This window comes from Sciurus vulgaris, assembly GCF_902686455.1.
Source record: "Sciurus vulgaris genome assembly, chromosome: 6".
NCBI lineage: Eukaryota > Metazoa > Chordata > Mammalia > Rodentia > Sciuridae > Sciurus > Sciurus vulgaris.
The window spans coordinates 144,815,098-144,837,997 of NC_136466.1; the positions used below are offsets into that span (position 1 = coordinate 144,815,098).

The 22,900-nt window shown below is 43.8% G+C and overlaps 1 protein-coding gene and 1 long non-coding RNA gene across 10 annotated transcripts in view; one reads left to right on the top strand and one right to left on the bottom strand.

Annotated features, from left to right (window-relative positions):
- The window catches only part of PDZD2 (PDZ domain containing 2), a 373,385-nt gene that overhangs the window by 154,453 nt on the left and 196,032 nt on the right, over window positions 1-22,900 (bottom strand). The gene's annotated exons all lie outside the window — the stretch shown is intronic.
- Window positions 1,885-18,644, top strand: LOC306663892. The gene is made up of 2 exons (XR_013764576.1): window positions 1,885-10,481; window positions 10,560-18,644. It is a non-coding gene; the product is annotated as an uncharacterized lncRNA (long non-coding RNA).

A 22,900-nucleotide genomic window follows, 5' to 3' on the forward strand; every position in this document is an offset into this window, starting at 1 on the left:
CCTGTGACAGACTTCTATGCCCCTCCCTTGTTCAAGCATCCCTGTGGCTTCACCTCTGCTTCCCACATGCATGTACAGTGCTATGGAGCATATAAACAGCTGCCCACAAACAAGGTGCTAGGTCTGCTCCATGACAATTAGCACAAGGTCTCAGCCAGTTCTGAGATGTTGGTAAGCAGCTCACGTCTCTTTCCTAGCTACACTCAAGGAATTGGCCCTTATCAATCCTGCAGACCCTCCCTTCCCCAAACACCTGGACGCTAACTTTTACCTCTGGCTAAATGAAGCGCTCTGGCCCAGGAGCAGCCGGGCAAGAGGTTTCTGCACTAGCACTTTTGCAGACCCTAAGGCTTTTGGTCAACAATTGGTGCACACAAGGGAATCCTTAAAGAAAAGAACAGAATGTGTGCAGCTCACAGCCCTGTAAAAGTGACCCTCCAATGAGGGCAAGCCCTTCTAAAAATAGATGCACCTGAATTGGGACATAGGAAGGGCTCAGAAGGCAAGCATCACCACGCCTGGCTCACACAGTCTCACTCCCTGGGCTGGAACACCAGCGCCCCCAGGTATGAGGCAACATCAGGATGCAAGCTGTACTCACTGGTCTCTGGCTCAAAGGCAATAGGAACCCTGTGGGAGGAGAGTTCAGGCCTGACTGACCAGCACGCACGGGGACTCTCCCTGGGACTGGGCACCTGCTCCACACAACTGCAGCTAGCGTGTAGCAGCCAGCCCTTCAACACCACCAGCCTTCTCTGTTGACAGGACAGTGGGATGGGCTTGTCCCAGACAGGGCACAACGGATTCCAGTGACCTGCTCTAGGAGGCACTAATGGGGAAGGCCTTGCATTTTACAAACACAGTGGTCTAAATCTAACAAACGTCTAGAGTGGGGTGGGAAAAAGGTAAATGAAATTCCAGCATTAAAAAGCCTCAAACGGTTGTCTGCCTTCAATGGATTCAATATTTAGACTTCATGAATATTTGTGGAACACATATGAAGCCCCATACCCCCATGCTCTCTCCCATGATCCCCCAAAACACACGTCCTGATAACCACAGCCCCTGACAAATTGACCTCCAAAAAATGCTCCCCCCAAAACGAAAGTCTCCACATGAAGGGTTTGTGAGCAAAGCCCTGGTCTGAGGGTGCACCATACAAAGGAAATCTTCCCCCCTGAAGAATGGAAACAGGAGAAGCTCAGAGGAAGAAGGGCCAAGCACTCATTAACTTACCTGCACAAAAACTCCTCAGAGAAGAATATTCGACTCTACACAGGATAAATGTTGAAATAACTACAACGACAAGTAACTAACACACAAGCAGAATTCCCTTGCTCTCACAACCTCAGCCCCAGGAACTCTGAAACTCTCTGGCCTGTAGCTAGAGCAAAAGGGTATCCTCAGAAGTCTTCGGGGTGTTTGCAGACAAACCCAGAAACGGCCTCCTCTCTGGGGAGGGAGTTAGACTTTCTACAGAATTTGGGTGCTTCCAGGCCCAAGTGTCTGAATACAAAACAAAGACGGTTACATTGGCCCAGAGCCCAGGGGACCAGTAGCAAGGAATATAGGAGACCCTGGGCCTCGTGGTTCATTGCCTCTATGGAGACACTGGCATAGGAGATCTGTGACTGGTTAAGGATAAGGGAGGCCACAAGGTAAATCTGACCCAGTAAGGACCAAGGGTAGGTGACACGGCATCTCCACAGCCTGTGCCTGTATGTGACAGCAGCAATCTAACAGCAGCTGGGAAGTCAGGTGAGAGACGTTTCCCTAGGGTATACAGGTCACAGGAGGATGGGCACCAACTGTCCCCAATACTCCTACCACTGCAACAACCAACACCCTCCTCCTTGTTTTTGGGGAAGGTAAAGTTGTTGAAGACCTCCCTGCCCCCAGAGCTTCCAAAAGAGACAGCAGTGCATCTCAAAGATTGTGCCTCTTTCGGGAACAACCAGGTAAGTTCCCACCACTTCCGGCTTTCCCCATGCCCTACATTCTGCTGAACCTCTGGATACACTCATTCCCACCAGGCTTCCTGTAAATATTTCATGCCGCCTCTGCTCCCGACAAGCACAGTAATGTCAGAGTCACGGAGGCTGCTGGACAGAATTCAGGTCTGCTTCACCAGCTTTCTGTGTCAGTTCTGGGTGGGAAGTGACCATGCGTGCACAGTGTAGCCTTGATTTCAATAAAACTCCAGCTGGAGCAAAAGAAGCCACCTTTGCCATGACAGCTGCCTGGGTTTCTTCATCGAAGGAGAGTCCATGGCACTGGGTGTCATCTGGGATCACCCTTTCTCACATTTATGTTTGTCCTCCGAAACTTTGAAAGGTGTCTTCCGAGACACGCATCACCGACTTGTAAGATTGTCTTTTTCAGCAGGAGATCCTCCTGTTAGGAAGTCTTGAGGCTGACTCATTGGGAATGAAAATGTAATAAACTTTTGCTGCTAGTAATTCTAAATTTTAAAAACTCCGAACTTTTGCTGTGTTGGAGCTGCATGGGCATGTGCCACTTGTCCTAGCTTTTTAATTCTGGGATTGCATGGCTTTTACACACTACGTGCCTGGGACAGTAGCCACTGTAGAGTCACAGGCATTTACATTCAAGTCACAGAGATGCAGGGAGTGACATCTGGCACCAGCTCAGTGGTAGAGAGAGACTGCTTAGGGGAGGGGGGAGAGGATGGAGAATGACCCAATTAAAATGCAAATGACTTCACTCCTTGTTGCTGCTAAATGAACCCTGAAGGAAAATTCAAACATATATTGCAAGCTCTGGGCAGAGTCAAGACTGTAAGGTAATCAGAAAATAAATGCCAACTATAATCCTTCCTAATGACTTTATTTCCAATATTGTTATAAGCTCTAAACTCCAGTCATAATGAACAAGGATGTTAAAGAAACAGATCTGTTTTCTTCCCCTACCCATTTTGAATTATTTAAACTTTGATCTGCTTATTCACCTGATGTTGCAAACTACCCATGTAATTACCAACCTGAGAGATAGAAACCTAAGGTGGGGCTGGCCCCAGCCCAGGGGGTTGTGGTTTCTCAAAAGGTCAAGAGGTTAACATTATAAAATTATGCACTAGACACTGGCCAGAGTTTGGGCATTTAATTTTTACCGTAAGTCTTAGGGTCTTGGCATCTGTAATTTTTTTCCTGTTTATACTATAGAGAAGTAATAAGTCCAGTATGAATATACTTGCCTGAAGTCACCCAGTCAACAGGCAGACCATTGGTTGACTCTTAGGCTCATGCTCTTCCTTTTTTCTATTTTTCTAATCAACATATTTCCTTCAAGTCTATTATTTTCAGCTCTTGGTTCTTGTTTTGGTTTGGATATGAGGTGTCTCCCCAAACTCCTACGTTATTGCAGAGGTGATCATGAGAACTATAACCTAATCAGTGTACTGACCCATTGGATGGATTGATAACTTGAAAAGACTACTCTACTGGGTGGCACCTGTAGGCAGGTGGGGCATGGCCGGAGGAAGTAGATCTTTGGAGGTGTGTCCTTAGGGATTCATATCTCGCCCTTCTGGCTCCCCCCACCTCTCTTTCTGCTTTCTGGCTATCCCGAGGTGAGCGACTTCCTCGCCATGGCCTTCCGCCATGATGCAATGGACTTGCCTTCCTATGGACTGAGACCCATGAAACTATGAGTCAATAAAACTGCCTTTCTCCAAGTTGTTCTTAGGTTTACTTTGGTCACAATGGAAAAGGCTGACTGATACAGGTCTACACTGATACCCTTCTCAAAAGCAACTGAAAGTCTAAAGGCTAAAGGATTCAAGGTTTTTCTTATAAATAAGAAAGATGTTAAACTGTTGCTTGCTTGTGACTTTTACTTTTTGTGCTCAGGACAGGGACCCAGAGGATAAAACGACAAGAGAGAAATTTGGCAATAGAAACTCATGTTCCTTACTGAATGAGCTCCAATTTGTACACCAGGCTCAGAAGAAAGGCTTCCTCCATTAAAAAACAAAACAAAAAAGACGACTTCAGAAAATATAGTCCTGTTAGAGAGGCACCTCCATGGGGTGATGTAGCAGGTGCCAAGCTATCTCAGGCATAGGTAAGAGCCCACGGAGTCAAAACTCAGACCCCGGGAATTGGTAAAAGCAGGCTTGTGGTGAGCAACCTGCAATCTCATTTATTGCAGGAAAAACCACACATTTTATAGACTTTTAACCCAATCACAACATGCCACGGGAGATCAGACCACAGGTCCCTATACAGGTTCCCTTGGTAACACTAGGTAAATTTGGGGACAGTTGTTTACTTTCCTAAGTGGCCGGAGTAGAATGCTCCTCTCCACAGGTATTCCTGATGGCGTGAATGTGTGAAGGTCTTCCTTTTACACACTTGAGACATTCACAGCTGCTAGCCAAGATTTAGGATTTCTCGTTTCCTCTGAGTAGTTAAGTAGTTTTCCAGGTAGGACCATCTGGTTGGTCCCACTGCAGCCTGTTCTAGCTACAGGAGGAGAAGGAGAGCCAGAAGCAAGGAAGACCTTTCCTAGCCATTGAACTGTGGGGTCTGGGCACCTCAGACAGGCATATGTCACTCAGCAGTTCAGTCTGTATCCACCAAGGACATCAAGGCACCAAACTACCCATTTACTGTGGTAGAATATTTGTGTCCCCCAGCCTCTCCCCGACAGATGTTGGAATTGTAAACCCCAGGAGACGGTATTAGGAGACAGGCTTTTGAGAGGCAATTCCGGGATCATGGCAGAGCCCTCATGAATGGAACTGGTGCCCTTACAGATGTGCCACCTGGTCCCTCCACGTGTGGAGGCAACAGCTGTCTCTGAAATAGGAAATGGGCCCTAGACACCAAATCTGTTTGTTGGTGTCTTGATTGTGAACTTCCCAACTTCCAGAGCCCTGAGAAATTTCTCTCATTTATAAACCACTGGGTTTATGGTAAGTTGTCACAGCAGCTCAAATGAACTAAGACAGCATTTGATTGCATGAGGTGGAGCCAAGGTTAGTGCTAAGACGGGGGTTTGTTGTAGGAGACGCTGAAAACTGCTTTCCTTGATCCCCATTTAGTGGAAAATCTGAAAAACAAACAAAACCCCACACAACCCCATCTCTCCCATACTCCCTTGTGACCAGGACTCAGGCATGTGAGCTCATATTCACCAGTCACGTATCCCAGCATGGCCTGCACGCAGAGGTGAGTGACAGGAGGCAGGCGTGACCCAGGCCTTCTGACAAGCACTGTGGATAAGAGTCATAGTTCTGGCATTTCTTCCTGAAGACCCAAGGATAGGTAGCGTGGTTTTCTGCTAAAATAGTCCCCCAGTATGGTCTGGGCTCTTTTCTTGGCTCCATAACATTTGAGTCTGATTCTTGGTCCTTCCCAGAAGTTCTGTGAACCACTAAATTAATGTCCTTTAACATACCCCTTTCTGCTTAAACTAGCTACGGGAATTTCTGCGGTTTGCAGCCAAAAGCCCTGGGCAGGCTCAGCAGGGAAGAAAGCAGAGAAATGAAAAGAAGTAGGCCAGTGGACGCCAGCTGGTGTGGGTAATGCAGTGCCCACATGCTGTAAGGCAGAGCCTTCTAAGCCCAGTGCTTTATGCCCAGGAGTCCATATGGTGTCCTCTGCAGAGCGGGAGCTTCAGAGTTGGCCACACAAAGGCTGAAATCTCAATGCTGCCTGTGGCAAGCTCTAAATCTGTACCGGGCAATTTTCTCCTACTCTGAGCTTGATTTTACTCAGCTACAAGATGAGGACAAGGCTACTTTCCTTATAGGGAGAAAAGAAAGCCAGGTAATGTAAGCCACACAGTCTAATACAGTGCCCAGGGACCAGTAGCTGGTCCAGGAATAGTACAGCTGGCCTATGCAAGCTTCATCAATGGACTGTGCTTATGTGCCACTACAGGCACAAATACAAGGTTCTGTTTTTTTTCTTTCCTAAAATTATTTTCATAAGAAAGGGATTATTTTATATTTGAATCTGTACAAATTATACAATGAACCTCTCGACTAATTTGGATGATGAACTACTGTTTGGAGAAGACATAGTTATCTCAGAGTCGATCAATGCAACTTTTAGATGCTTAGTAAGAATTGGTTTAAAATAAAGGCAGGAAATGAATTTAATGTTAAATTTAACAATTACCCCTAGGGGAAATAATCTCATAACTGTAAGCGCTGGATTTCCTTGTGGCAGAGCAGTAGGGTGGTTAGAAGCAAGAATACTGGAGCTCCATAGCTGCACTTGAATCTTGGCTCTTTTGTGAGCTGTGTGACTTCGAGCAAGTTTCCTGATCTCTCTGGACCTTAGTTCCCTTAGTAAAATGAGACAACAAAGAAATCTCTCTCATGACGTTCCTTGAGGAGTAAATAAGTTGATGCAGGGAAAGCATCTCTGGCAATGTTTGACACATAATAAACATATACATAAATATAAATATATGTAAGCGATTTGCAATTATAGGATGGAGGAATGATGGCAGGGTTATGTGAATGGATGCATGTGGTCTTGGATTAAACACCCAGTGGACAAGGATATAAAAACCACTGTCTTTCAAATAATAAAGATGGAAGTGGAGGTGATATGCCTGGAAAATGTACTTAGATGACTCAAAATGTAGTTCTGAGTTTGAGTAAATTTGTTGCATAGCCTACATGAGTAGGGAAAGAAAAATTAAAAATCAATATTTAAATTTTAATGTGACTTCACACATGTATGTGAATTAAACTAATCAAAGATTAGAGACAGGCCTGACTATTGCACATATATCTTTGTGTCATCATTGGGACACCAGCTTACATCCTATCTGTATACTAGATATACTATTTCACTTCTACTCATGTTGGCCAAAAACTACTTGTAGGTCTTCTCTCTTAGGTATGGGGCTTATATTCCACTACATATGGTAAAAGAAAATATTCTTATTCTTTTCAATCTGCATAGAAAAGTCAAACTGGTAGCAAGAAGTATCTCAAACCATATGCCTCTGCTCCCTAAATTAGCACTCTTACAACTCTCATTCCTGAATTTTACTTGGATTTAAATGGTAATAAGGATCGAACCAAAGTAAAATAAAATGGAATGAAATACAGAATATCTTCATGAGTCTTAAATAGATATCAATCTCCACAAAGGCTAAGGATGTCACTCAATTTGTATTTACCTGATACCTTTATTTTACGCCTTCAATATTGGAAGTGGGGCAAGGATTAAGTAACAAAATGCAACTAAATGAACGTGATGTTCTTCATTCATAAAGCATGGAACACCAGACACAGAGAATATTATACTTCACAATATAATTCTCATTTCCTCCTCACAGGAAACGGATGAGTTCAGCCTGAAGTTCCATACTGTGAGGCTTTAAGTAGGTTTTGGATTTTTTGTTTTTGTTTTTGTTTTTTTTTTTTTTTTGGTACTGGGCATTGAACTCAGGGGCACTCAACCACTGAGCCACATCTCCAGCCCTATTTCATATTTGATTTGGAGACAGGGTCTCACTGAGTTGCTTAGGGCCTCGCTAAGTTGCTGAGGCTGGCTTTGAACTCGAGATCCTCCTGCCTCAGCCTCAGGCGTGTGCCACTGTGCCAGGCTTGAGTAGGTTTCTTAAAGAAAATGAATGATAACCTTGGCAGGCACACCGTCTGGAGCACTGGCGACATTTATGATAAGAAGAACGCAAAGGGTAGCACTGTGGACAGTGTCCCCCACGTTGAAGCCCTGACCTCCAGAGTGATAGTATTTGGAGATGGGACCTTAAAGGGGTAAGTAGGTTTAGATGAGGTTGGGAGGTCGGGACCCTGGTGGGGGGTTGGCGTCCTTGTAGGTGGAGACACTGGAGAGATGGTTTGCCCCCTCCCTCCCATGTGAGGACACAGTGAAAAGGTCTCCACAGCCAGCAAGAGAAGCCATCAGAAACCAGTCATGCCAACACCTTGAGTTTGAAACTCCCAGCTTCCAGAACCATCTGCTGTTTCAGCCATGCTTTCTGCAGTATTTTGTTGAGGTAGCTGAAGCTAAGACAGGTAAGGAGCAAGGTCACTTAAAATGTTAAGAGGTCATCATGACAAAACTACCAATGAAACAATTATCCACTGTAACAAAATTACCCCTTTAGGTTGATCTTGTCTCATTTCTCTTTGCATATGATTATAAACTTTCACTAACCCAAAATTCTACCTAGAATTTGTCTAACTCTCAAGCTAGACATAAAAACACAATATAATTCTCACTGCAGATCAGATTTTACAAATGTAGAAAAGTCAGTCCAGATATTCTGTTCTAGATTATTTATTTATTTATTTACTTACTTAAGTACCTTCCTACCTGGGGGTTGAACTCAGGGGTACTTTAACACTGAGCCACATCTCTGACCCTTTTAAAATTTTATTTTGAGACAGGGTCTTGCTAAGTTGCTTAGCACCTCAGAAAGTTGCTGAGGCTGGCTTTGAACTTGTGATTCTTCTGCCTCAGCCTCCCGAGCATTTGGGATTACAGACATGCACTATGGTAACTAGTTCTGTTCTAGATATTGTCAGTAACTTCTTAGATTTCTGAAATCATTGGAAAAACCAAACTAATTAGATATTGGTCACATGAGGAATGTTTGACCCGAAGAATCTCAGTAAAAATCACCTCAATTTTACAAACCAAGAAGGAATCACTGGAGTTAGCCAAGAGTTGGGGAAGGGGAGCTGATTTAAAATAGCGGGGTGATGTATAACTGCACTCTCCTGGGAAAGCTAATAATAAATAACAATAAACAAACTTTCCCTACACTTCCAAAGTCCAGGGAGGAAGGTGGTCAACCTGTAGCAGATGTGCCATGACCTCTGGACAATGAATGCCTCGTTCTAAGATTTTCCAAGTCATCAGAAATGTGACGGATCAATCAATGTTGCCACAAATCCACATCACAGAAGGCACCCTTCCTCTGCCTGAGAATTTCTCATCAGGAAGGCAGAACTCTGTCCGGACAAGATACTTTTGCATGGAAGAAGAAAATGTAGATGGCCAGCGTGAAGCTATCTGTATTATATTTCATGGTGTCTAGCTGGGGCCCGACTGACGAATGCAGACATCTTCCAGTGGTAGACTGGATTCAACCCCAAAGGAGGAAGATTCCATTAGCAGACTTAGAAAGCAATCCCAGCATCCTTTAGATTTGGATAGAGAAGGGAAAAGAGATAAGTTTAAAGGAGAACACTGCAAGAGAGTAACAGGTTTGCTCTGCCTTGCTTTAACTCTTAAAAAAAGACCAGAGAAAGGCATGCTGCTGTATACACCAGCCTTCCCCCTTAGGCAAAAGCAGACTCACTTGCATCATTTTATAGGCTAATTTGAAAGACAAGCAGCAACATTTAAACGGGCTGCTTCTTTTCAAATGCTTAATTATAACTTCAGCCTTATTCTGTGTAATTGTTCCCAGAATTCCTTATCCTTTCCAATGATATGCACCATCCTTATGTTAAACTATCTGGACTCAAGATTCCACTCTCACCTAGTAGGTTATGACAACAATATTTATGTTTTCTCAGGTGATATATTGGCATATTTACAAATACTGGTTCATTTTAAAGGCCCTAGGATGATAGAAATCTATTTTATTTCTTTGGCATTAACCATGATCAACCATGCCTACAGCAAGAACTCAATAAATGTTTGTTTATTAAATGACTACTGACTAAATAAACTTTTCTTTGGTTTTAACGTTTGCGGCTGGTTTCTTTAAATTGGCCCAGATGAATTTGTAATCCGTAGATATGGTAAGTTCTTATTAATAATCAAGATTATAAGAAATGGCATAACTCAATGTTGAATCAATACATCATGATAAAGACTTATTGTTATTATTTTGCTGTATTTTGCTGATTTGATTTTATTTGCATTTGACTCATTAAAACACACATTTGTAATATTTAATTATTGAGTTGTAGGAGTTCCCCCCCATGCAAATTCCTAATCAGATACATGATTTACAAATATTTTCTCCTATCCTTTTCACAAATATTGCTGAAACAACTGGAAACTCCCACATAGAGGAATTAAATTGGACCCCTTCCTCACATCATACACAAAAATGAACACAAAATGGATCATACCTAAATTTAAGAGTTGAAACTATAAAACCTTAGAAGAAAACATAAAGGTAAATCTTCATGAGCTCAGGTTATGCAGAAGCCTCTTAGATACAAAACCAAAACAAGGGACAAAAGAGTAAGTTGGACTTCCTTGAAACGAAAAAAACTTTTGTTCTTCAAGGGACATCATCAAGAAGAAGAAAAAGACAACCCACAGGGTCGGAGAAAATATTTGCAGATCGTGTCTGATAAGGGAATCCCTAAGAATATATTGAGCTGGGCGCAGTGGCACAAGCTCAAAGCCAGGCCTGGGGATGTGGCTCAGTGGTTAAGTGCTGGTGGGTTCAATCCCAGTACAAAATATCTATATGAGTGTGTGTGTGTGTGTGTGTGTGTGTGTGTGTGTGTGTGTGTGTGTGGAGAGGGAGAGAGAGGGAGAGAGAGAGAGAGAGAGAAAGAGAGAGAGAGAGAGAGAGAGAAAGAGAGAGAGAGATGTAGACATAGATATATTTAAAAATGCTAATAACTCAATAATCTACAGACAACCCCCCCCCAAAAGGCTAAGGGTTTGAAGAGATGTTTTTCCAAGGAGGTAGACAAATTGACAATAAGCACATGGCAGGATGCTCAACATTATTAGTCATTAGGAAATGCACACCAAAGCCACAATGAGATACCTCTTCAGAGCCACTAGGATGACTATAAGTTAAGCATCAGTGAAGATGTAGAGAAACTGAAACCCTTGTGCATTGCTGGTGAGAATGTAAAATACACCCAAGAAAAAAAAAAGCATATGTCCTCACGAAAAACTTGTAAATGAATGTTCATAGCAGTATTATCCATAATAGCCTCAAAGTAGAACCAACCCAAATACCCATCACTGATGAGACTATAAATAAAATGTGGTGTATTCAGACATTGGACTATTTGGTGAAAAAATAAATGAAGTACTGATATATACTCCAACATGGATGAACTTTGAAAACATGCTAAGTTAAAGAAGTCAGTCACAAAACACCACATATTGCATGATTTCATTTATAAGAACTATTCAGAAAAGGAAATAGCAACAGAAAGTAGATTAGTGGTTGCCAGGGATGGGGACACCGGGGAGAAATAGGGAATGCCTGTGTTATTATCTGGTTGTGGAATATCCCCAAAGACCTGTGAATTAAAGGTTTGGCCTCCGGGTACCACTATTGGGAATTATGGGACCTTGGTTGGTCCTGACTCTTTCTGCTTCCTGGATCATGATATGAGTTGTTTGCTCAAACACATACTCCTGACATGATGTGCTACCTTGCCATAGGTGCAAACTAACGGGCCTGCCCAATTATACAATTGAGTCTCCAGAATCATGAGCCAAAATAAGCCTCTCATTACTCTGCAAGTAGCATCTCTTGTTATAGTGATGGAAAGCTAACTAATACATGCTTCTAGTACATAGGGTTTCTTTTGGGGGTGATATAAATGTTCTAAAATTAGTAGTTATGTTTGCATAACCATGACTACATTAAAAGACATTTAATTATATACTTTCCATGCATAAATTGTATGTATAATAATTTTATATCAACAGAGTTGTTTAAAAAAAAATCCTAGGACGACAGATGTGGATTCCCTAACATTATCTGTCCCTTACTAGCTACTAAAAATTGATTAAGGAGAAATATTCACTTCTTGAATTTGAAACAGGCAAAAATCAAGATCCACTAACACTATCTCATTTCAAGTCACCCACTCCTATAAGCTGTTGACCTAAATGAATATTTAAATGCTTGGCAAGAACAAAGTTTTTAGGAACGTCATTTCTTGCATTGCCTTCCTCTTTCCTAAACCAGCAACATACAGTGTTCAGACAAAATTAGAAAAAAATCCCATTAATCTACCTTATAACAGGAATAGTAAGTATTCACATTTATGAAAATGTGTTTAAAAAACATTTTTTAGTTATAGATGGACACAATAGCTTTACTTACTTTTATGCAGTGCTGAGGATCAAACCCAGTGCCTCACCAGTGAGAGGCAAGTGCTCTACCACTGAGCTACAACCCCAGCCCTGGAGTTGTGTTTTAAAGAAAATTAATAAGTAAAACAATCTAAGCATTCTTGCTGGGTAGTTCCTTCTCTTTCCCTAGAGACCCCACATAAACCTTGGGGCCTGAAAACAAAAGACATTTTTGTTTCCTTATTCCAGGGAGTTGACACAAATTTGTTACATAAAATACCAAAAATTCAGAGAAGTAACACTTAGCCATTCCTCAGGGTGATAAAAGAGGGAGATGGCTTCAGTACTGCTGGAGGCTCACATTCTTCTGCCCCACCCCCAAGAAATAACTGAACACATTTACATGTGAGAGTCCCTCATTTTGATCTCCACTCTCCTCATTTCCTCTTGGCAGGACTTTGCTTCCTCAGGCCAAGGCAGACAGATGCTCGACAGCAGGAATGGTGAGTGCTGACGGCTGGCCAGACCCCCACAGAAGCCTGAGGCCGTCCCCTCCCCCTTCTCTAGAAGTGCTGGCTTGGGGAGCCTGGAGCTCACCTCCTTCCAGGACCCAAGTCCTCTCCCATGCCCCTCCGGTAAGGAAGGTGGTCTAATTTTCATCTGCAGTCAACAGTGAGCTGTTTATAATTCTGTTTAGAGGTAGACGTAGTAAAGGTGAAAGTCAGCGCATCATACATAAATTCAGCCAGGATTACACTTGTTCTGGAGCTTACTGCCTAACCGAGCCCAAGACCAGGGGAGGTTGGAACCTGGTGCTGTCTATACCTGCCTGGATCTGAGCCAAGAGGAGGAGCAGAGAGAACACAGGAGAAAGCACACGACTCCCCCGCCCCAAAGGCCCCTCCTCTGCAGTTTCACCTGGGAGCTAGTCCACAGCCACATCCACAGCGTCACAAGCCTTCTTTCAGTCTAGCCCTCGGTGTATCTGAGTGGGAGGCACAGTCATTACTTTCAATTTATAGACAAACACTGTCTTAATTTGTTCAGGCTACTGTAACAACACCAGAGGTGGGGGTGGCCTATAAACAACAGAGATTTATTTCTTATAGTTTTGGAGGCTGGGAAGTCTAAGATCAAGGCATCAGCAGACTCAGTGTCTGGGGAGGCCCATTTTCTGGTTCATAGATGAGACCTTATAACTGTGTCCTCACATGGTGGAAGATGCAAATGAGCTCCCTTGAGTCACTCTAATAAGAGCACCAATTCCACTGATGAGGGTTCCTCCTCATGGCCTGGTCATCCCCCAAAAGGCCCCACCTCCCAATACCATAACCTGGGGATAAGGATTTCAACATGAGAATTTAGGGGCACATTCAGACCATAGTTAATACACTGAATGGCATCTAATTAACTAACCTAAGGCTACACAGTGAGGACATGGTAGAACTATAATGTGATACCAGGACCTTGAAGCTAAAACATTCAGTCACAGAGGTGAGAGGTTCTGACCCCGAGACAGGACAGTTAGCAGGAAGCTGACCTGCCAGGACAGTACCAGAAGTCCAATGCTTCTCTTGTGCTAAGAAGGCTCCATCCATCCCTGAGCCTCACCCTGAGGCCTGGGTGAGCTGCCCCGTGAGTTTCCACACATTTAAGGAAACATCACACAGAGCTAGGAAAGCCTTAGCTGGAAAAAGCTCAGAACCCACCTGTGTGTGAGGACATCTTCTCCCAGGTGAGGAGAGCACCATTTACACCACACATACCAGTGGTGGGAGTCTCTGAGGACTGCCAAGAGCAGAGCTAAGAGGCAGGCAGGGCAGAAAGTGGGAAGCTCAGCTCCAAAGGAAAAGGTGGTGGAGCTGCTTTGGGTAGGCTTTCTATACCGAACTTGCCAAGTCCCCACCCTCTGTCAACAGCCTGGACCAGAATGCCCTGGGACCGTCAAGATGTTACTTAACCCATCACTGTCCTTTGTCCCTGGCCACTGGCTGGAAGAGCTGAGTTTGCCACTGCTCCTTCCCAGAGCTTTGCCTCGCCACAAAGGACGCTTTGTCTATCATCACTTCTATCATCAGTCGTGTGGTGGGTGCAATTTCTTGATAAACTGATAGAAGCAGGTCATTCTACAGAGACCAGCGAGGGCCAATGGATTGGAAGCAGGTCTGGATCTTACCAGACCCCATACTTTTCTGGGTATGATTCATTTGAGTTCACCAGTAAACAAAACATTCATAATACACAATCAACTCCAGGGAGGAAATGAATGATGAAGAGTGTCCAAGAGTGAAGACAAAACAGTAGTCAAGCAAAATGAGACCTTGCATGGCCTGACTGTTTCATGTGCAATTTTTCTGTACCTAACTAGATGGCGATTTGTTGGTTGCTGGGAGCTTTCTGCATTCAACTCTCCTCTACCCGCCTTGTTTTGTGGCAAAAATAGAAGCCACTCTTTTGCTGATGCTGGGAAAGGGAAGGAGTGTTTAAGTCGTCACTTTGGGATCTCAGTGTAACTTCAGCCAGCGATTCTTCTGAACATACATCACTCTTGACTACTATCTGAACGCCGGACAAAGTAGAGGAGCGAGCGCAGAGGTGTGTACAACCCCCGAGGGCTGAGAGGATGGAGGGACCATACTCGGTAGCTGGGAAAGTGCCACAAAGAATAGAGAGTGGTCCATGTGTCTGCAGATCCTCCCAAGGCAGGAACACAGCTTCTGTGTTGTGATGGGACACCCAGGGCTTGCTTTCCTAGAAACAGCTTTTCCATTGGCCAATATGCTGCTGGGGCCCTGAATTCAAAGACTCTAGTTCTTCCATGGGTTTAGGTGCTATTTTGGAATGTATCATGAAATAGAAATATGTTTTTGTAGGAGAAAAAAATAATTTAACCCTATGTTTTTCATATGAGTAATGTACGATTGTATTTTAAAGAAGTAAGAACAGGGGCTGGAGTTGTGGCTCAGTGGTAGAGCATTAACTTTGCATGTGTGAGGCACTGGGTTTGATCCTCAGCCCCACATAAAAATAAATAAATAAAATAAAGGTATTGTGTCCCTCTACAACTAAAAGAATTTTAAAAAAAAGATTAATAATACAAGAGCCTTGTGCATGCTAGACATGTGCTCTACCACTGAGTCACATCCCCATCCCATGATGTATTATCAGACCCCAATCATATATTCAGACTTCATTTTGCATAACACTGACTTAAGAAAATGTAATCTTATTTTATTGCTCTTTTCAGTTATAAATTATTGCTCTGAAAGAGGAAGATTTTTTTAGTAATCATTGAATTAAAAACATAACTGTAACAAATACAACTTGAAAAATTCCTGTGCATCTCTACAGACTCAGAAGTCCTTGTTTGAGAAACTTAACTTTAATCTATTCAGTGGTCTCTTATCAAATAGGACTCAGTGCATGGGAGGTGTTCAATAAACATTTTTGGAGAGGATGAATTCAGTTGGGAAAAGGAACTGTGTCAAGTCCAAAATATACAACACAGCCGAGGTAGGCAAGTTGAAGCAGGCATTGAGAGGTTACTCCAAGCAGTTGGGTTTAAGAATCACATGAGGGTATCACATAGGAATTTGATGAGGCAATCAAACACCTGGGATGAGCCAACTCTGCCAATGGTTACCACCAGGAAACTAGCTGATGCATCCTATCGAGTCCCATCTCTGCCCAGCAGATGGCACTCTGCCAAATTCCCTGTGCCTAGAGTAGCATGTTTTTCCTTTCTGTCACAGTACCTAGAAAGTGTCAAAGAGGGCCAGGGGCAAACATAGTCCAGTGGAAAATGGTGGGATTTAGTGAGCCAGTTATGGATCCTATCAGTACTGAGTCTGTGTCCTTGGGCACATTTCTTCAGTTCCAACTTGCAGGCTCCTCATTAGTAAAATGGGACAAAGAGCTATCTCACAGAGCTGCTGGAAGAGCTGTGGCAAGGGTATGCAGAAGCCCTTGATGCATGGGTGGTGTTTAATAGCACTAGGTCCCTAGCAGGGGCAGGAAGATGGGACTTATTATCCACAGTCGAGAACAGAGGAGAAAGACAAGATGAGGAAAGGCTCTCAGCCAGTGCTTGCTGCTCAGGTATGAACACAGCAGTCTTTTGGGAGGGGTGGGAGCAGACAGAAGGGAGGAAAGAAAAAGGAGAAAGGCTTTGTGTCAGAGGTATGCTTATTTCATGGGTGAGCGAAAAAGAGGAAGGGACATACGATATGTTCATGTAAGGTTCCAGGTGGAATTAAATCATTCCTTTGGCTCAGCCAAAGGAAAGCTTGGTCTTTCTGACCAGTTCCATAGAAGACATGTCAGTGAGCTAAAAGTGACTTGGTGTCTTATTCTGTTTTGGTGGCCATAACAAAATGCCACGAACCAAGTGGTTTACAAACAACTGAAGTTTATTTCTCACAGATCTAGAGGCTAGGAAATCCAAGACCAAGGTACCAATGCACTTGGTAAGGGCCCTCTTCAAACGTGGCTGTATTTTTTGCTGTGTCCTCACATGGTAAAGGGGATGAGGACTCTCTCCTGGGCAGTTTTCATAAGGGAACTAATCTGATTAATGAGGGGGTCCATCCTCATACCTAGTCACACCAAAGGCCCTCTCCTCCAAATACCGTCACCTTCAGGGTTAGGATTTCAGCGTACGGATTTTAGGGGGACATAAGCTTGTGTTCCATTGAACTTGGCAAAAGAAAAAAAATGGACCAGATTGAGAAGATGAGACAATAAATTCCCAAAAACAATAAATCTCCAGTATTAGAGTAACCCATCAGTTCACTTTCTGGGATATCTCCCTCAGTCATCATTAAGGATTCACTGGGATGAAGATGGGACCACACTTAGGACATTATCTTTCAATCTTTTGGGTCACACAAACTCACCCTAAACTTAATCTCAGTTTATGGCAAAAAAAAAAAAAAAAAAAAAAAAAAAAAAAAAAAAAAAGAAGAAGAAGAAAATAAAATCAGGACACACTATTATATAATCACTTCTTAAAAGTGTGCATGCAGACAGAGGTCTGGAAAAACTTGGAAGGACAAAATACACTGGGTGCACTGGGTGGTAGGACTGAGAATTTTCCCCTTAAAATATTTTTTAAATCATTATGATCTCAATGGTGAAGCTGAGAAGGGAAAACACATCAAGTCAGGCCCAGCCCAATCCCATCCATGCCTCTTAGCCAAAGGCCCAAGACTGATGTTGAAACCACACACTATACCATGCCTGGCTTTCAACGCACTGAAGAACAGGCCAGACGCAGCTGCAGCCCACGGGGTCCAGAGCTTTGGGGAATGAAAGACTGAAGACTCAATTTCTTCTGGTCAACTTCAGTACAAATTTCAATCATATGGAACACCTTTAAAATGCTTATCTCAAACTAGATCTGAGAAATTTTGGTCTAAATAACTTCTTCCACAAATGTAGAAAACCACTTTTTTTCACAGACTGAAGTTTTGAAGTAGCTGTACACTCAGATGAACACACACAGATGCCCCTGTATCCCTGCTGTGGAACTAGACAGTTCTCCATATAAGAAGGAGAAGAGACAAAGAACCTACATGACCTGACTTACACCATAGGACAGACTTCAGAAAAAACCACTTTACATTCACAACTGGCAAGTCATCTGAACCCTTTATAATTCATTACTCATGTATTTAGAGTATTCCCCTCCCCGTGAACCACAGTTAATGTTGGACTGCACAGTGGTGTGGGTCTAGAATGCTCTCAAGGAGGAATCTTGTTATACACAGTCCTCACCAACATGTGACTCAACCAAATTCTACACAGATAACCCTGAAAAGGGCAAGGTTGAAAGGTCCCTCCTAATCAGTGGATGCAAATTTAACAGTCCCAGGACAATTTGCCTCTGCTTCCCCTCTCTTCCCTTCCCATTATCCTCCCACTCTGCCATCTCGTTCACACCCATTTCCACACTCACGCTGCAGGACTGCCTGTACTTACACACCTGTCTCCATCACCATCTTGTGAGCTTCTTGAGAGAAGATGCCAAGCCTTCTGTGCCTATGTATCCCCACCTCAGGCACAGCCTGGCCCTCAGCAGCAGCTCACCTTGCCCTGTGATTCTTAGACCATCCTACTTTAAACTGGACATCCTAATGTGATTACTGGTGTCTCCTTTCACTCTCAGAAGTGGCCTGGTATGTATGGTAAATTCTACAACCACCCCATCAAGAAACAGCAGATGGATGTTGCTTTTGGTTTTATGAGATTTGTTTTTAAGGTCATGTCCCCGTTACCTACTGTGGTTCCTGTAGGCAGGTAGGTAGATTAGTAGATAGACTCTGAGGATTAGTAATCCAGAACTTTGTTAAGAATTTGAAAGCATATGGGTAGCTTTGACTTGTCGCAAGTTTTTTTTTCTCTTATCTTTCTCAACTATTTGGCCAATCCTTTAATAGCAGTATCAATCTTGCCTTGCTTTTGCTCCTCTGAGCACATTGGAATAATCTAGGCAGTGGGTGAGGCTCACGGTGGTTAGCACCTGCTGGTGGCACTGGGAAAGCCAGTCTGGCATTTAATCTACACCAGGATTACTGAGAATTCGACAGCATTGGCAAGTGTTCACGATTCAACCCAGATCTCTCTGCTCCATGGCTCAGTATCCTGAGCACAGAGTCATCTTCTACGGGGCTACAGGTGCCTCTTAGAAATGGAAAGATCTCTCATCTTTTCTTATCATCCTCAAGCATGAGATGGATAACAAGAATGAGAGGAGGCGAGGAAAGAGCTGGAGCCAATTAAAGGGTTCTGGTTTTATATTGCTGCTAAAAGCACACTGATACACGCTGCCAGAAGCACTGATAAAAATCAGGATTATCTGGGTGTATGCCATTTGTCCTGGGGTCTGGCCTTTTTGTAGCAAATTAAGGATAGGAAACTAGGACCCCAAGTCAACACAGGACCTTCCCTCCTTGTAATTGCTGCAGACAGAGCCATGTGAGAGAGGCCAGAGGCGGGGAGTGACTCCACCTGTCTGGCCCACTTCCTCTGGTTCCCCAGAAACCCCTCCTTGGATTTAAGGGCCCAGAGGGATTTCCCAACTCTCACTGCTCATTAAGCCTGTTTGATTTTAAAGCAGAAGATTAAATACATGGCCCACAGCCAAGATTCCAGATGTTAAGCAAGCCTTGGCTTTGTGATTGGGGTCCCCTGCTAAGTAGTACGTCTAATTAACATCTAAAGCCAGGCTCTGAAGACTGTAAGAGGAGGGAGTCAGGGCAGGAGGGCCCTGACTCTAGTCCTGGCTCTGCTGCATAAATTAGTCCATGGTTTGAGCCATTCATTTGACTTCTCTGGGTCTTGGTTTCTTCATTTTTTTTCCCTACTGGGAGCAGACTATCTGCCAAACCTCCATCCCTCACCAGCAGTGTGAAAATCAAAGAGGATTAACTAAGAGTTCTTTAGAAAAAGCATAAAGCCGTCCAGAACATGCCGGCCAATCTAATATCCACTTACCTCACGTGGCTATTTAAACTTAAAATTAAAAATTCAATTCTTGAGCTGTGGGTGTAGCTCAGCAGTAGAGCACTTACCTAGCATTTGCAAGGCCCTGGGTTCCGACCCCAGCACCACACAAGGGGAAAAAAAAAAGAAAAGAAAGAAAAAATTCCATCACGTGAGTTACATTCCACACAGGGCTAGTGACTGCCATTTGGGTCACCTTTCAAAAAGAGAACATTGCCACCATCTAGAAAGTTCTACTGAACAATGCTGCTCTAGAGCTTCCCTTGGATTCCTCTTTTCGAAAACTTGAATGCCCCAGCCTGTCAGCGCTCAGGAGGCGATGCAGCACATGTGTTTTAATGACTATCCAGAGAAAAGTTCTTTGCAGTGACATGCCAGGGCCACAACCAGGACCTCTTCCAAGTTTTTCAAAGAAAGCGGCAGTTTTTCTTCCCAACATGTAAGATGGCCTTGGCAAGTGAGGGGCTTTTCTCCCATGCCTCCCACAGCCCGTTTCACTCAGATCACCCTCTCAGACCTGATCTATCATTTATACAGCACTACTTTTAAGGAAATGCATTTTGAAATACGCTCTCCATAGGAGTGTCAGGTCTATGAAAAGCCTGGGCCCAGGACGCCCCAATCACTTCCCTCCAGCTGGCCTGACAGGTCTTTCTGTGCAGCCCCCCAAAATGGTCAACTTGAACTATTTAACAAAACAAAAGAGCAGAATCCTCCATGGGCCAAGTGTTAAAAGCATTCCAAAAGAAAATGACCCCAAACAGAAGCTCCGCCCCTCCAATCTGTTCCTCATCTGTCTAAGGATTTATTGGCTCTTGCAGTAAATTAATCAATTGCCAAAAGAGAGTTAAAGCCCCAGTTCCAATGTAAATACTTGTTGGTAACAATCCCTCAGCGTGACACTTCAGATTTCAAGTGGCTGGGTGGCCTTCCAAACGCCTCATTAAATGGCAACTTTATAGCATTAAGAGGAAAAGGCTCTGGTATTTTCTGTACAGATGTATAAATCAATCTTTTCAAAGACAAACAATAGAACAACTTGTAAAATGTGTGTGATTGGGGAAACAAGGAGGAGGGTCAAGCAAACTGAGAAAGGAGAAATTGAGACCCACGTGGAGGTTGGGCTCAAGTTTTTCCTGGCTCAGGATGTGAGGGTCTCTCCATTTTGAACATTTCCACCCTGTCCAACATCTGTTTATCAGTCTTTGAATGGGACCACTCTCCCAAATGGTGAGATCCTAGGCTCCATATGTGCATCATCCCAGACTGAATTCCTACCCCTCGTGGTGGTTAGCGTAGGATTTTTCTGAGTAGCTGGTAGTCAAACTCTGTCAAGCTCATTGGCTTCTCTCAGTGAGTGATTTAGTGTTAAGAAAAGTTCTAATGCCAACGGTTGGCTACCGGATCCCCCCTGTGTGTGAGGCATTAAAGTAATTGTTGGATAAGCAGCCCTTCTGCCCTCCCACCCCCACATTAACTTCACATGAATTGTAAAGTATAAACCACCAAATTAACAGCTAAACCCACAAGGAGATCACTACCTTGCAAATCCTAGAATACAGTCCTGACCAACCTGACCCCATATTCTTGTTTAGAAAAGCCTCTGGGCATAGTCTGCTCCAGCCAAATTCCACTGCTGTCAATGGGCCGAGACAACCGCACCCCTGGAACCCGAGCTCGCTCCTCTCTGATGTGCCCCCAAATACCCAGCGTGTGTTTGAAGTTAACAGTGCTGAACGGCCCCCTCCCTACTCTCAGTGCCTTTCAACTAAGCGACCTTTCAAAGCTGTGTGCCACCCCCAGTAGGCCAATCCATTTCATTTTTCCTTTAGAATACAGTTATTTTTTTGTAACCATACAAAACTGATGACTGAAACCAAAGAGGCGATCGGTTCAGAACAGAGTGTCTCTGCAGGCCACCCTCTGCATCTGTCCCTGGCCATTCTCCACTCTGTCCCCCTAATCGGCAGTTCTCTATAAAGTTACACTGAATTTTATCAGATTCCTACTCAAAATATCAGCTCCATTGTTCCCAGGCAGCTGGTAGGAAGGACGGTGATACGGGGAAGCAGCTTCTGCAGACCTCAGGAGTGGTACTTTCCTGTCGTTCTCACTGGAAAGCCGCCATCCTCACCTGCAAGGCTCCTTCTCAAACTCAAAAAAAAAAGTGAAACAAAACACAATGTGGGCATTAGCTGCTAGGGTGGTCCCTGCTGACATCCTAAGTCCTGTCCCTCCTCCAGAGTGCCTCCCCGGGCAAAAATGCTCCATGCATTTCTATGACCAGAGTCGATTTCCTAATAATTCCCACTCCTCCCTGACTCTCCTTTCACACTACAGTGAATGTAACGTAATCTGTTTTTGACTATTGAGACTCTATCAAGCTCCTACTTAAAACTCCCCACTTTGCAGGATTTTCAGAACTTATCAGAGTGGTCATTGTACAAAAATCCACTGTAAGCATGAGTCCTGCCCATATCAAAACATTAAGGATTCAGGCACAGAACGGATATACTGATCCAAGTGCTTGCAGGCTCCAGCCGCAGGATTTTGTACCCAGGGGGAAAAAAAAAAGTACTCAAAAGACATTTACAGAATCTGCTGTGTGCATAAGTGCCTCTGGACTCTGCCTGGGGGAGTCACTCAGTCTCAGGAAAGAATTGAAATCTACCCTGGGCACTGACAGGAGGGCCAAGGAGAGGTCCCTGGATGTGGCAGAGGGCCCACGCTTCACAGCATCCTTCACAGAAGCATCTTCCTTCAGGGAGTTTACTGGGCCTTGCCAACCCACAGTTCTCAGAAGGGTGGAAGGGCGAGGGAGGATGTCTCCGGCTGGCAGACCCTCAATGGGGAAGAGAGAGGAAGGGAGTCTGGGTAGTGAACTTTGCAAGCCAGAAGAAGGAGGAGTGGCAGGGAAGGAAGGAGGCGACTACAGGCAGATAAACAGCTGGGCAACCAGACCTCTGAGTTGAGACCTTCTTGGAGTTCATCTGGTGTAGAGCAGGCATTAACAAAGTATCATTAATTGCTCTAGATCTGTACTCAGACATGGCTTCAGTACTGTAGGCAAACTACAGAGATAATACTTAATCTCCTCCTTAATTCCACTTTCCTCTCCTCCCAAAACCACTGTTTTCTGTTTTTCATTGAGACCTTCTGGATGCCGTAATTACCTACTCTTAGATTCATTCCAGGAGAAAATGCATCCCTTCACCTATGGCCACATATTGTACTTGTTTTGCACTGTACATATTCTACTTATTTCTTTCTACCCAACGGTAAGTTTTAGAGATCATCCATTCAGAGATCCATTTCATTCCTTGAAAACAGCCACATAGTATTCTAAAATGCAGACTTGCCATATTTTA